At 44.5% G+C, this 12,605-nt stretch overlaps 1 protein-coding gene and 1 pseudogene across 1 annotated transcript in view; both read left to right on the top strand.

The window, feature by feature from the left end:
* Slc2a3 (solute carrier family 2 member 3) overlaps positions 1-12,605 on the top strand; it is an 83,051-nt gene that overhangs the window by 45,186 nt on the left and 25,260 nt on the right. The gene's annotated exons all lie outside the window — the stretch shown is intronic.
* LOC103727572 lies at positions 8,385-8,709 on the top strand (annotated as a pseudogene).

Here is a 12,605-nt window from a genome sequence, read left to right as displayed (position 1 = left end):
CCAGATGAGCCACCACAATGTTAGGGTTTGAGAATCAAGAATAATTCCCACAGATACCCAAAAAGATTATACAAAAAGTTTACTCAAGAATTTAAAAAAAAAAAAACAGAGAAAGAGACAAGAGATTCCTGTAGAGTGGAAAACTATAGCCTTGGAGCTGGCACAAGGAAACTGGGGGAGGTAGGAATATTCTAGGGTCCAGATCTTGATTTTAGTGGTTATACAAGTGACTGGGGGCAGGGATCATGTCTGGCTGTGCACTTAAAATAACTGCATTTTTAAAAATGAAGTCCCCACCCTCAAGTGTAACACCATTAGCAAATTGTTTCTCTTCAAATGCTGTCATGCCAACCGCCCCACACTTAAATATTAAAGACCTAAGTAAGTTTAAATTGGCCAACTACTCGGAGTATCTAGAGGCTGCCCCGCATCTGAGTTGGTGATATCTGTTTCTAGATTTGAGCAATGGACAGTAAAAAGGAAGTGGAAACCCTGTGTCACAGGTTCAGGAAGAGGGCCAGGTTTGCATCAAAATTGCAAGTCTGGGTGGGTTCTGTTTTTCCTTATTTGTCTCTAGCCCGGTATTGCTGTGTAGCCATGTCTGGCCTGATACTCCATATGCAACCTGGCTGGTCTTGAACCTGTAGCAAAAAATACTCTTGTCTCTGCCTTTCAAGTGCTGGGAGGCACGCACAGGCACACACCACCACATCCTGCCCCACCATACCGTACACTTTTTATTTTTATTTATTTTTATTTTTTTGTCTTTTTGAGACAGGATCTCCCTGTAGCCCTAGCTGTCCTGGAACTCACTATGTGAACCAAGCTGGCCTCGAACTCACAGAGATCTGCCTGCCTCTGCCTCCCGAGTGCTGGGATTAAAGGCACGCGCCACCACGCCTGGCTTTATTTTTATTTTAAAAAATTTTATTTTAATTTTATGTAGATGCATGTATTGTCTGCATGTATGTAAATGCCACCCGTGTTGTACAGTGCCTGCAGAGGACAGAAGAAGGCTTCGGATCCCCTGGAACTGGAGTTCTGGACAGCTGTTAGCTGCCATGTGGGTGTTGAGATTCAAACCAGGGTCTTCTGCTAGAACAACCAGTGTTCTTAACCACTGAGCCATCTCTCCAGCCCCACCCTTTTTATTTTTCAGCTGCATGTCCTTACGCCTACTTCTCTTAGATTGGTTTTTCACACACAACACACCCTTTGAGGGAGGACAGATCTGCTTTTCCTCCACTTTTCTCCATAGCCTGCTTTCCCATCTTTTCCTTAAGCTCAATGGCTCTCCCTGACATTTTCTTTTATGAGTCTATTTCAGGGTCTCACATCCTGTCCCTCCTGCCCAAAGGGGGCTTCCAGTAGCCTTTACTGCCCCACTTTCTCAGACCTTGTTTTTGAAACTGTGCCTGTCACATTCCCACCCTTAATCAAGGCTCAGCCCCTCCCATCTCCTCAGTAAATTCTTTGTCTGCACCTGGCTTTCTCCTTAGCTGCAACTGAGTCATTAGTGTTTCTTCTGCCTAAGGCTTTCCTCAGGAAGAAGGAAAAAAAAGCAAACAGTTATCGCTCAGGAAGGGATTATTCAGCTGACCAAATCGTCTAAGGGTCTAAAAACTGTATGGTGGGAAGGGAGCATCCAAAATACTATTTATAGGTAGAGGGTGTCTTCCTTTTTCAAAGGATGTGCACTAATTTCTTATTTCTGTGTCCTTAGTGTTTGGTTCGTAGGAAATACTTAGTAAATATTTGCCAATAGCTGAGAAAAGGGACTATAAAGAAAAAAGTTACAGGACAGCATTTCGATTCCTAAACCTGCTAACATCTTAAAAGAAATTAGGCGGTGTGGTGGCAGCATCTTTAGCCCTAGCCAGCACTAAAGAAGCAGAGGGAGGCGGATCTTTTGAGTTTGAGGTTATCCCTGGTCTACATAATCAGGCCCAGGCCAGCTGGGGCTACATAGTGAGCCTCTCGGGGGGCGGGGGGAGGCTTGGCGGCGCACGCCTTGAATCCCAGCACTCGGGAGGCAGCGGCAGGGGGATCTCTGCGAGTTCGAGGACAGCCTGGTCTACAGAGTGAGCTCCAGGCCAGCTGGGGCTACAGGGAGACCCTGTCTCAAAAAGACCAAAAAAAAAAAAAAAAAAGGGGGGGGGCGGGGGGGAGGCAGAAATAGAAGCAAGCTTACCAAGAAAAATTGATTTATTTACAGATTCATAGTTTGGTCAAACGAGGGGTAGGCGCCTAGTCTCTATGACTTTTCCGAAAAGGATATTACAGTCTTGGAGAAATGATGAAACAAAACCAGGAAATAAGGGTGTGTTTAAAGTTGTCAGGGTCGTGTGAAATCTCTTCCTGAGAGGCGAGTTCCTCTTGGGGCACCGGGGCTATAGCCTCACCTCCCCGTTCCTCCACGGCAGGGGTCCCTGGGGGAATTTTAATTCTTTGGTCCTTTGTTTCTGTGGTCGGGTACCTGAGAGGAGGGACACGTGTATCTCGGAGATTATCTCCTCTCCTGCTGAGGCTGTTGCAAGTGCCTAATGCCCCTTTAATGCCCCGGGACAAAGGCAGTAGCTGCGGAGCGAAGGTGCAAATCTGCTGCTGGTTGGGGGCGGGGGCGGTGTTTTAGGCATCCGAAGTAAAGCTTTCCTCCGGTGCGCCTGAAATGGGTGCGTGCTATTCTATACATCAAGTCGACTTGAGGAAAAACAACCAGTATGTCGCAGGGCGTAAGGAAGGGAGGGATTTTGTCGGGTTTTTAGGCCGCGTGGAAACATGAAATGTGGGACGCAGGCTGCAAAGACCAGCGGCCGGGGCATCGAGGAGGCGGTGGATGGGGCAGGCACCCGGCAGAGGAGCGGGTGCAGAACAAGCCCTCCGCCCCTAGGCGGACTCTCGCATAACCTTTTGCAGCTGGCTCCCCGGAGAAGCCTGGGATTCCTGCAAATTGCAAATTTCTCAGGCCCCTCTACGGGCTCTGCCGCCGCGTTCCGCCCCGCCCCGCGAGGGGACGTGCAAGATGGCACGGAGCCCGGCAGTCCCCAGGGCACTGGCCTGCTCGCCTCCGCGCTCACTGACTCATGCACACATGCATTCTGTTTTGATTCTGCAGCTTGCGTCCGTCTCTGAGTAATACGGGGTGAATCGGGCAAAGAAGAAGGGATAAAAATGGAACGAAGTGGAAAGGCGCAGGGAGGGACTAGAAAAAAGACAATCTGGACCACTAGGAAGGGGTGGGCCTGGAACAAGCTGTTTCGCAGTAACGCAAACGCTGAAAAGGCGGCGGCAAGATTGGGAATGAAGAGCGCATGCGTAGTGATTGTCAAGCCCAGGAATCCTCCAGCCTGCCATAAGAAAACAGGACCACAGAGTAGAGACTTGTAAGCGGAAATGGGGTAAAAGCAAGTCGTGGGTAAAAGGGGGTTGGTCTGCAGGCCGCTGTCAGTACAGGAGTGCCTCAGAGCAGAGGTAGTAAGAAAAACGTGAAAGCAAGGGTTCCCGATCCTGCCTGGGTTTCCTAACCGCTGATGGTCCCTACGGTGCGAACCAAAACAAGGCCGCATTCTGTTTGTGCATCACATTGTAGTTACACCCTTGCTAGTGCCGATTCGTGCCACTCAGTAAGCCTTTTAGGACTTTGGATAGACATGGTCAGCATATCACTAGTCATGGAACATAACCTGACATATTGTAGGTCAGTGTTACAAAATTCAAGCGTGTAACTCTTTAAACACATCTGGGCTTGGGATGTAGCTCGGTTGGTGGTAGGGTGTTTGTTTAGCAAGCAGGAAGCCTTATGATAGATCCCTAGCACCATCTAAAACCAGGTGTCTGTGCCTGGCTAGCTGCCGTTTGGTTGTTTTTACTTTAAATTCCTGAATAAACTTTTTGTATAATCTTTTTGGTATCTGTGGGAATTATTCTGGATTCTCGAACCCTAACACAGGGGACCCGGCTTCTATTCCCAGCACCCACCTGCTGCTACAAACCATCCTTAACTCCAGTTTCAGAAGAATCTGAAGCCCTCTTCTGACCTCCGCGTCATTACATGACATGGGTGCACTCACATACATGCAGACAATACACTCATACACATAAAATGAAAATAATAAATAAAATATTAAAGAGTTTTTGTATTTGTTTTAGATTTTATTTTTATTTGTGTGTATGGGGATGTGTATGGGGGTGTGGTTATGTGCATATGAGTGCAGTTACCTGTGGAGGCCAAGGGCATCAGACTCCCAGGAGCTGAAGTTACAGGCAGTTCACATTGTCTGACATGGATGCTGGGACCTGAACTGGTGTCCTCTGCAAGAGCAACAAGTGCTCTTAACTGCTGAGCCATCTCTCCAGTCCCCAAACCCTAGTGTAGTAATGTATTCTAATGATCTATTCAGGTTTTTATTCTTTGCTGTAGTCTACATCCCACTTCTTTTTATTCACCCCACTTTATGAAAGATGATGGTAGTAACTTTGAGGCTATAGTTTCTGCCCCTAACTTCTCAGACTTCTGCTTCTCCAAACTGAAAAAGGAATATTACCCATTAGAAAATGAGCACATCCCTCATGAGTCTGCAATACTGTATGCTTCAGTCTTTTTATATATATTTTATTATTTTTATTTTATGTGTATGAGTGTTACGTCTGCATGTAGGTAAGTGTCTGAGGAGGACAGAAGAGGCTGTCAGATCCCCTGGAACTGGAGACAGTTGTTAGCTGCCATGTGGATGCTGGGATTCAAACCCAGGTCTTCTGCAAGAACAACCAATGTTCTTAACCACTGAGCCATCTCTCCAGCCCTGCTTCAGTCTTTCTTGACAGCTCTCCCACCTACATCATCTTTGGTAGTTCTATAAAATACAAAGTATTGGCCACCAGTAGGTAGAGATAAGCCACTAACTGATGGTCTTTCTTTAGCCTCTTCTCCCTAGTAACCTGGATGGCGGCTTTCTGTTTAAAGTGCCTAGCAGAGATACCAATGGTAGACTATCTACTTTGTTTCTAAATGAGTAAAAAGAAGCAGAAGACCCTGTCAGCCCTCAGTAAACCTAGGGTGCCAGTTTATAGAACCAGTGCCTTTAGGTAAAGGGCACTCTCCATATTGGCAAGTTTTTATCTCATTCCCTGTTACATTAAATGAGAAAAATTTAGAGAGAATATAAAATGGCTTCATAATTAGTCTTTTTGGTTGTCCATCATGGTAGAACTATTTTAAAATCTTTTTTTAAAAAAATTGTATGTGTATGAGTGTTTTGCCTGTGGAGGCCAGAAGTGGGCATCAGAAACCCCCTAGAACTGGAGTTACAGTCAGGTATTAGCTGCCATGCGGGTGCTGGGAACTGAACCCAGGTCCCCTGCAAGAGCACCTAGTGCTCTAAAATCACTGAGTCATCTCTCCAGTCTCCGAAATACATTTATTTATTTATTTATTTATTTATTTTTCATTTATTGAGACATGATGTTAGTATGTAGCCCTGGCTGGCCTTGCTAAGTAGACCAGTTTAGCCTCAAACTGAGAGATCCACTTGCCTCTGCTTCTCAAGATTTTTAATTAAAGGTGTTCACTTTATGCCCAGTCCTTAAAAAAAATTTTTTTTTGAGATAGGGCCTGGAACTTGCTTTATAGACCAGACTGGATTTGATCTTACAAAGATCCTCCTGCCTCTGCCTCCTGTATGTTAGGATTAAAGGTGCCTGCCACTATGCCCAGGCCCACTTTTTGCATTTCTTCAGAGAGCTTTACTACTCCAGATGTGTGTTTCCCACCCAGATGTGTCCCATTCTTTGCCTCTTCACCTGGATATCTGTGATCTCACTCCTTAAGATGCCATTTCATTTGACTCATCTGTTCATCTGTTTCATTTGACTCATCTGCTTAGGATTTGGTAAATTTTTCTGTAAATGGTCAGATTATGTAAGTATTTTAGGGTTTGGGGGCCACACACTGTCATAAGAGCTTCCTTTCCTCACCCAGCCTCCCTTTCTGCCATCCACATCTTCACTCTATTTCCCTGTGGACCCAGGGAGAGGGGCAGTCTCCCAGTGCCTACAGTTTTCAGTGCTTGGCAGGCCCTTTAGCTGTTTTCCCTGTCTCCATTTTGAGACTGTGACAAGAAACTGATCCTCTGACCTCCAAGAAATATAACCAAATGTGCAGCATTTCATTTGCTTTCTGGGGGCTTGTGCTCTAGTCTAGTCCATCTTAGAACTCCATATTAATAAACACCTTGGGGCTGGAGAGATGGCTCAGCAGTTAAGAACACTGGCTGTTCTTGCAGAAGACCCGGGTTCGAATCCCAGCACCCACATGGCAGCTAATAACTGTCCCTAACTCCAGTTCCAGGGGATCCGACAGCCTCTTCTGTCCTCCGCAGGCATTGCACAACATGGGTGCACTTACCTACATGCAGGTAATACAAAAATACACATAAAATAAAAATGATAAACTTTAAAAAAAAAAAATAGCTGGGCATGGTGGCGCATGCCTGTAGGCCTAGCACTTGGGAGGCAGAGGCAGGCGGATCTCTGTGAGTTCAAGGCCAGCCTGGTCTACATAGTGAGTTCCAGGGCACCTTGGGCTACAGGGAGACCCTGTCTCAAAAAAAAAAGACCAAATAAAATATAAAATAAAATAAAATAAAATAAATAAATAAATAAAATAAATAAAATAAAATAAAATAAAATAAAAACACCACCTTGGCTGGACATGCTTTGGAGTATCTCTGTGAGTTCCAAGCCAGCCTAGTCTACATAGCGAGAGTTCCAGGCCAGCCAGAGCTGTACAGTGAAACCCTGTCTCAAGAAATAAACAAAAAACCTAGCATCTTGGAGCTTCAAGTCCTTCCCCCACCAGACTAGAGAACTTTCCTCTAACAGGTTAGACTCTGCCAGGGTGGAGGGCCATCAAAATTAGGGAAGAGCCCTGCTAAAAGAATACAGATCTTTAATTACACATGGTACTGAAAAGTGACTATGGACTGGTATGTGGTTGTGTTTTTTGAAACTGGGGATATGAGTCAGCATGAGTTATCATGTAGCTGTTTTTCTGTAGCCAAGGCAGGCAGGGATGCCCTAGTGATAATGTCCACCTAATAGCTTGACAGGGAAGCAAAGACTTTTGTTCCGAAGTAGTGTTAGGGTAAGTTTAGGGAACCCCCTGACCCACCTTTACCTTGTGCAAGTAATAGTCTGTGTGCCCTGTTGGCACTTGTATAGAAATTGGCATTTAACACACTTGTTGGACTGAGGATGTGGCTCAATTGGTAGAGTGCTTGCCTAGCATGGGTGAGCCCTGAGTCTGAACCTTAATACAAACTGGGCAGGGTGATCAGATACTTGAGAGGTAGAGGAGTTGGAGGTTTGCCTGTCACAATTAAAAATATTAATTATGGGGCTGGAGAGATGGCGGTTAAGAGCACTGACTGCTCTTGCAGAGGACCCAGGTTCAATTCCCAGCACCCACATGGCAGCTACAAACCATCCTTAACTCCAGTTCCAGGGGAATCGGAAGCCCTCTTCTGACCTCTACGACGGCTGCTCTTGCAGAGGACCTGGGTTCAGTTCCTAGCACCCACATGGTGACTAACAAACATCCATACTTCAGTTCTAGGGGATCTGACACCCTCTTCTGACCTCCCCTGGTATTTCACAACACAGGTATACCTACATATGTGCAGGCAATATACTCATATGCATAAAAATAAAAACAATAAATAAAATATGTTTTTTAAAAAAGAACAAAAACAGAACTAGAGAGATGGCTTAGCGGTCAAGAGCACAGACTACTCTTACAGAGGACCCAGGTTCAATTCCCAGCACCCACACAGCAGCTCTAGTTCCAGTGATCCGACAGCCTCTTCTGACCTCCACAAGCATTGCATGACATGGGTGCACTTACATACATGCATGCAATACACTCATACACATAAAATAAAAATAAGTAAAAATGAAAAAAATTAAAAAGAAGCTGGGCTTTAGCTGTGTGTAGTGGCTTCCACCTGGAATTCCAGCACTGGGAAGCAGAGGAAGATGTATCTGTGAGTTGGAGGCCAATCTGAGCTATAGAGTGAGACCTTGTATCAAAAAAGAAAAGATTGGGACTGGAGAGATGGCTCAGTGGTTAAGAGCACTGGCTGCTCTTGCAGAGGATCCAGGTACAGTTCCCAGCACCCACATGGTGGCTAACAACCATCTGTAACTCCAGTTCCAGGGGAATCTTGCATACATGCAGGCAATATAGTCGTACACAAAAAATAAAAATTTATATAAAAGAAAAGAAAAATACTGGATGTAGGTGGGTGTGGTCATGGTTTAGCAAAGCTCCTGGCACTGTCTCCTCCCAGCCCGCTTCTTTGGGTAGGGGAAGGCAAGACTGACACAGAATGACAGGACAAGAAGTCCTTGGCCTCTACTGCAGTATTTTCAAGCTTGGTACGGAGAGAAGACACCATCAAAGAAAAACAGTACATACTAAATGAAGCCAGAACACTGTTGCAGAAAACCAAAACTCTCACAGATCCAGTCCTGATTCAACAGTGTATAGATAATGCACAGCCAGAATTGAAACTGGACTGCATTACCAGATTCCTTCTCCAGGGCCAATTCATCTGTCTTACTCCACTACAAGGCTTCGGACTTTGAACCCAGGAGAAAGTGAGGAAACTTTCCAAACTAGTATATCTCAAGTCTCAAGATGAAGTTTCCTAATTCAGAAGAAAGTTTATTTTTGAGAACAATGAGTGAACTTGCTTTTGAATGTAAACCAGATAACACATGCTTCTTCTTACGAGGGGCAAAAATATTTTCTTCAGACTTCTGAAATTGGTCCTCACCCATGACGTGTCTGTGAACATCTCTAGGTTTGTTTTTGTTTTTTTTCTGTCTTTTTGAGACAGGGTCTCCCTATAGCCCCAGCTGTCCTGGAACTCACTATGTAGACCAGGCTGGCCTTAAACTCACAGAGATCTGCCTGCCTCTGCCTCCCAAGTGCTGGGATTAAAGGCATGCGCCACCATGCCCGGCATCTCTAGGTTTTAACAGGGTCTTGCTGCCTTAACCAATGGCATTAGCCCTAGAGGGTGTGGACCTTACACCTTTGCTGAAGTCACCTTTGGAAACAAGTCTAAGGGCTGTGTGAGGAAGGCTGGGCATTAAAGCCTTTTGTGGGACTGCCATTCACCACACATCTCCTGACACAAAGAAGTTTATACAACTACAAAATTATATGCGACCCTCAAAATACTTTCTGGAGAGGCTGAAGAGATGACTCAGTGGTTAAGAGCACAAGCTGCTCTTTCAGAGGACCCAGATTTGGTTTCCACTACCCACATGGTGGCTGACAACCTTCTGTAACTTCAGTTCCAAGGGATCCAATGCCCTCCTGTGGCTTCTGTGGGCAGTGCACCCATGTGGTGCATTTACATCCATGTAGGCAAGCACTCATACATAATAAAAATAAAAATTTAAGTCAGGCTATTTGATTTTCTAGTCATTGAGTTGCAGAAATTCTTTACACATTCTGGATTTTTTTTTTTTTTCCTTTTTTGAGACAGGGTCTCCCTGTAGCCCCAGCTGTCCTGGAACTCACTATGTAGACCAGGCTGGCCTTGAACTCACAGAGATCCACCTGCCTCTGCCTCCTGGGTGCTGGGATTAAAGGCATGCGCCACCACACCTGGCTTTTATTTATTTATTTTGGTCTTTTGAGACAGGGTCTCCATGTAGCCCCAGCTGGCCTGGAACTCACTATGTAAACCAGGCTGGTCTTGAACTCACAGAGATCCGTCTGCCTCTGCCTCCCAAGTACTGGGATTAAAGGTGTGTGCCACCACACCTGGCACAGTGTTTATTTATTGCTAATCTTTCATTTATTATTTTTTATGTCTACAAGTGCATTGCCTTCATGTATGTAAATGCACACATGTTGTGTAATGCCCACAGAGGTCAGAAGTAGGCGTTGAATCCCCTGGAACTGGAGTTACAGCTGATTGTTAGCTGTTATGTGGGTGCTGGGAACTGACCCTAGATATTCTGCAAGAGCATTCAGTGCTCTTAACCATAGAACAATCTCTCTAGGCCCTTATCATTTTTTTTAGAGTGACATTTATTTCTTTATTTTATGTCTGTGTGTGGGCTCATGCATATCACAGTGCCCCTGTGGAGGTCTGAGGATAACCCACAGAAATCTGTTTTCTTCTACTCTGTAGATTCCAGGGATCAAACTGAGGTCCTCAGGCTCAGCAACAAATTCCCTGACCTTCTGAGCCACTTGGTCAGCCCCTCTTTATCTCTTCTTTATCAGATGGTTTTCCAACCTTACTGTGGCACCCTCTCAGAATAGAGCATGGTCCACTGGCCTGTAGGTCTCTGAGGGAACCCCCAACTGGACTGACAAATTCTCCAGTTTGCCCTGGGATAGTATTTTGTATTTATTTGTATGAAAATTATGTGTATGATTAATGAACATAAACATACCTTATGGCAAAAAAAGAAAAAGAAATCTCCTCAGTTAAATATCCGCTTCTCTACACACAGATAGGGAAACAACATGGAACCAAAGATTTTACCTTATTTTAAACAAAGATCACCTTTCTCTTTCCAATAGCATGCTTAGGTAGAAACCTGAGAACTCACCAGAATCATTTTTTAACATCCATATTCCTACAACAGTTTCTTCAAGGCAGCCTAGGCTTTCTAGTACTGCCTCAAGTTTTCCAGTCTCTCCCACTGCCAGAGAGAGAGAGAGAGAGAGAGAGAGAGAGAGAGAGAGAGAGACACTATGTTGACCAGACTTGTCTCAAAAGCACGGAGATACATGTGGGCGTTTGTTGTAGGAGGTTACCACTTCTTGGTTGCAGCCCACTGTTCTACAGACAGAACCAATGAATTCTGTGATTTATATCAGGGAATCCATATGGAGGCGGGCAAATCTGAATTCTGCTGGATGGTGGGCAGACTCGAGCCCCAGAAAAAGCCCATGTTAAGGCTGAGATTCAAAGGCTGGCTGTTAGCAGAATTCCTTCTTCTCTTCAGGCCCGATTGATTTTTTATATTATGGAGCACGGTCTGCTGTACTCAAAACCCTCAAAGTTAGATTAAATCTCATTCAAAACACCCCTCACAGAAACAGCCAGTCTGAGGCCAGCCTGGGTCACATAGAGACCTTCTGATAAAGCAGGCAAGAAAAAGCAAGGGAGACAGACGTGAGGAGAGAAGAAACAGCGCTTAGGAAAGAAAGCAGACTTAATCACCTTCATCAATTTATTACAGTCTTTATCCCTAAAAGGACCTATTTTTCCAAGGAACCCATACTAGGCAAATGCTGCCACTGAGCTAAATTCCTAGCTTTTCAAAAGAGCGTTTTTTTTTTTTTTTAGATTTCTTTAAATAATTGCGTTTATTAACAAACCCTTTCTATGATTATATTATATAGTTAGGTTATAGTTATTTAACATTCCTATGAATATACATTGGACATTCAAGTTTTTTTAAATTTATGTGTATGAGCATTTTCCATGTAAGTGCACCTACTTATGTAATGCTTGCAGAGTCCAGAAGAGGGTGTCAGAGCCTCTGGACCTGGTGTTATGGATGGTTGTCAGCCACCATGTAGGTGCGAGGAGCCAAACCCAGGTCTTCTGCAAGAGCAGCCAGTGCTTTTAACCACCGAGCCATCTCTCCAGCCCACACTGGACATTTTTATTCAGCTGATTTAGCATTTTTGATCACCTATATGTTCTCTATGGATGCAAAATAAAGTCTCTGCCAAAGAGTGCTCTCAGTTGAGAAAAGTAAATAATTGCTAAGAGTGTTAATAAGTACTAGATTATAAGTATATTTGACATAGATAGTGGCACAAAGGAAATCGGAAAGTTGCACAAAGGGAAAGAGACACTGATTACTGAAGTATAATCAAGATGGAGCTGGCTGGATAGGATATTCAAGATGGAAGAGTTCAAAAGAGTGAACCTTAATAACATGGTGTTGAGTGGATTGTATCCACGAATTTATCACTTACTACCCAGACTGTGAACCAAAGTTTCTCACATATCCTGGTGTTAGAGACTAATAATACTGATATATTTAGAAATATTTATTTAATTTATTTAAGTGAAATTTAAAGAGGACAATTTTCAGGACTCAGGTTTTTCTTCCACTTTGCTGAGGCTTTTGCCATTTGGTATACTCTAGGCTAGCTGTCCCTTGAGCTTCCAGGCAGTTCTCCTGTTCTCCGCTTCTCATCCAGCCTGATTGCAGATATGAACCACTACATGTGGGGTTTTTTTTTTTTTTTTTTTTTTTTTGGCTTTTTGAGACAGGGTCTCCTTGTAGCCCCAGCTGTCCTGGAACTCACTATGTAGACCAGGCTGGCCTCAAACTCACAAAGATCCACCTGCCTCTGCCTCCCAATTGCTGGGATTAAAGGCATGCGCCACCCCGCCTGGCATATTTTTTATTTTTTTATTTTTGGTCTCTCTGGGGCTCCCTATAGCCCCAGCTGGCCTGGAACTCACTGTTTAAACCAGGCTGGCCTTGAACTCACAGAGATCAGCCTGCCTCTGCCTTCCAAGTGGTGGGATTAAAGGTGTGCATTGAACACTTTT

Source organism: Nannospalax galili, unplaced genomic scaffold (genome assembly GCF_000622305.1).
Source record: "Nannospalax galili isolate Female #2095 unplaced genomic scaffold, S.galili_v1.0 scaffold589, whole genome shotgun sequence".
Classification (NCBI taxonomy): domain Eukaryota; kingdom Metazoa; phylum Chordata; class Mammalia; order Rodentia; family Spalacidae; genus Nannospalax; species Nannospalax galili.
The sequence above is the reverse complement of the archived record's forward strand: the minus strand, read 5'-3'. Positions and strand labels throughout refer to the sequence as shown.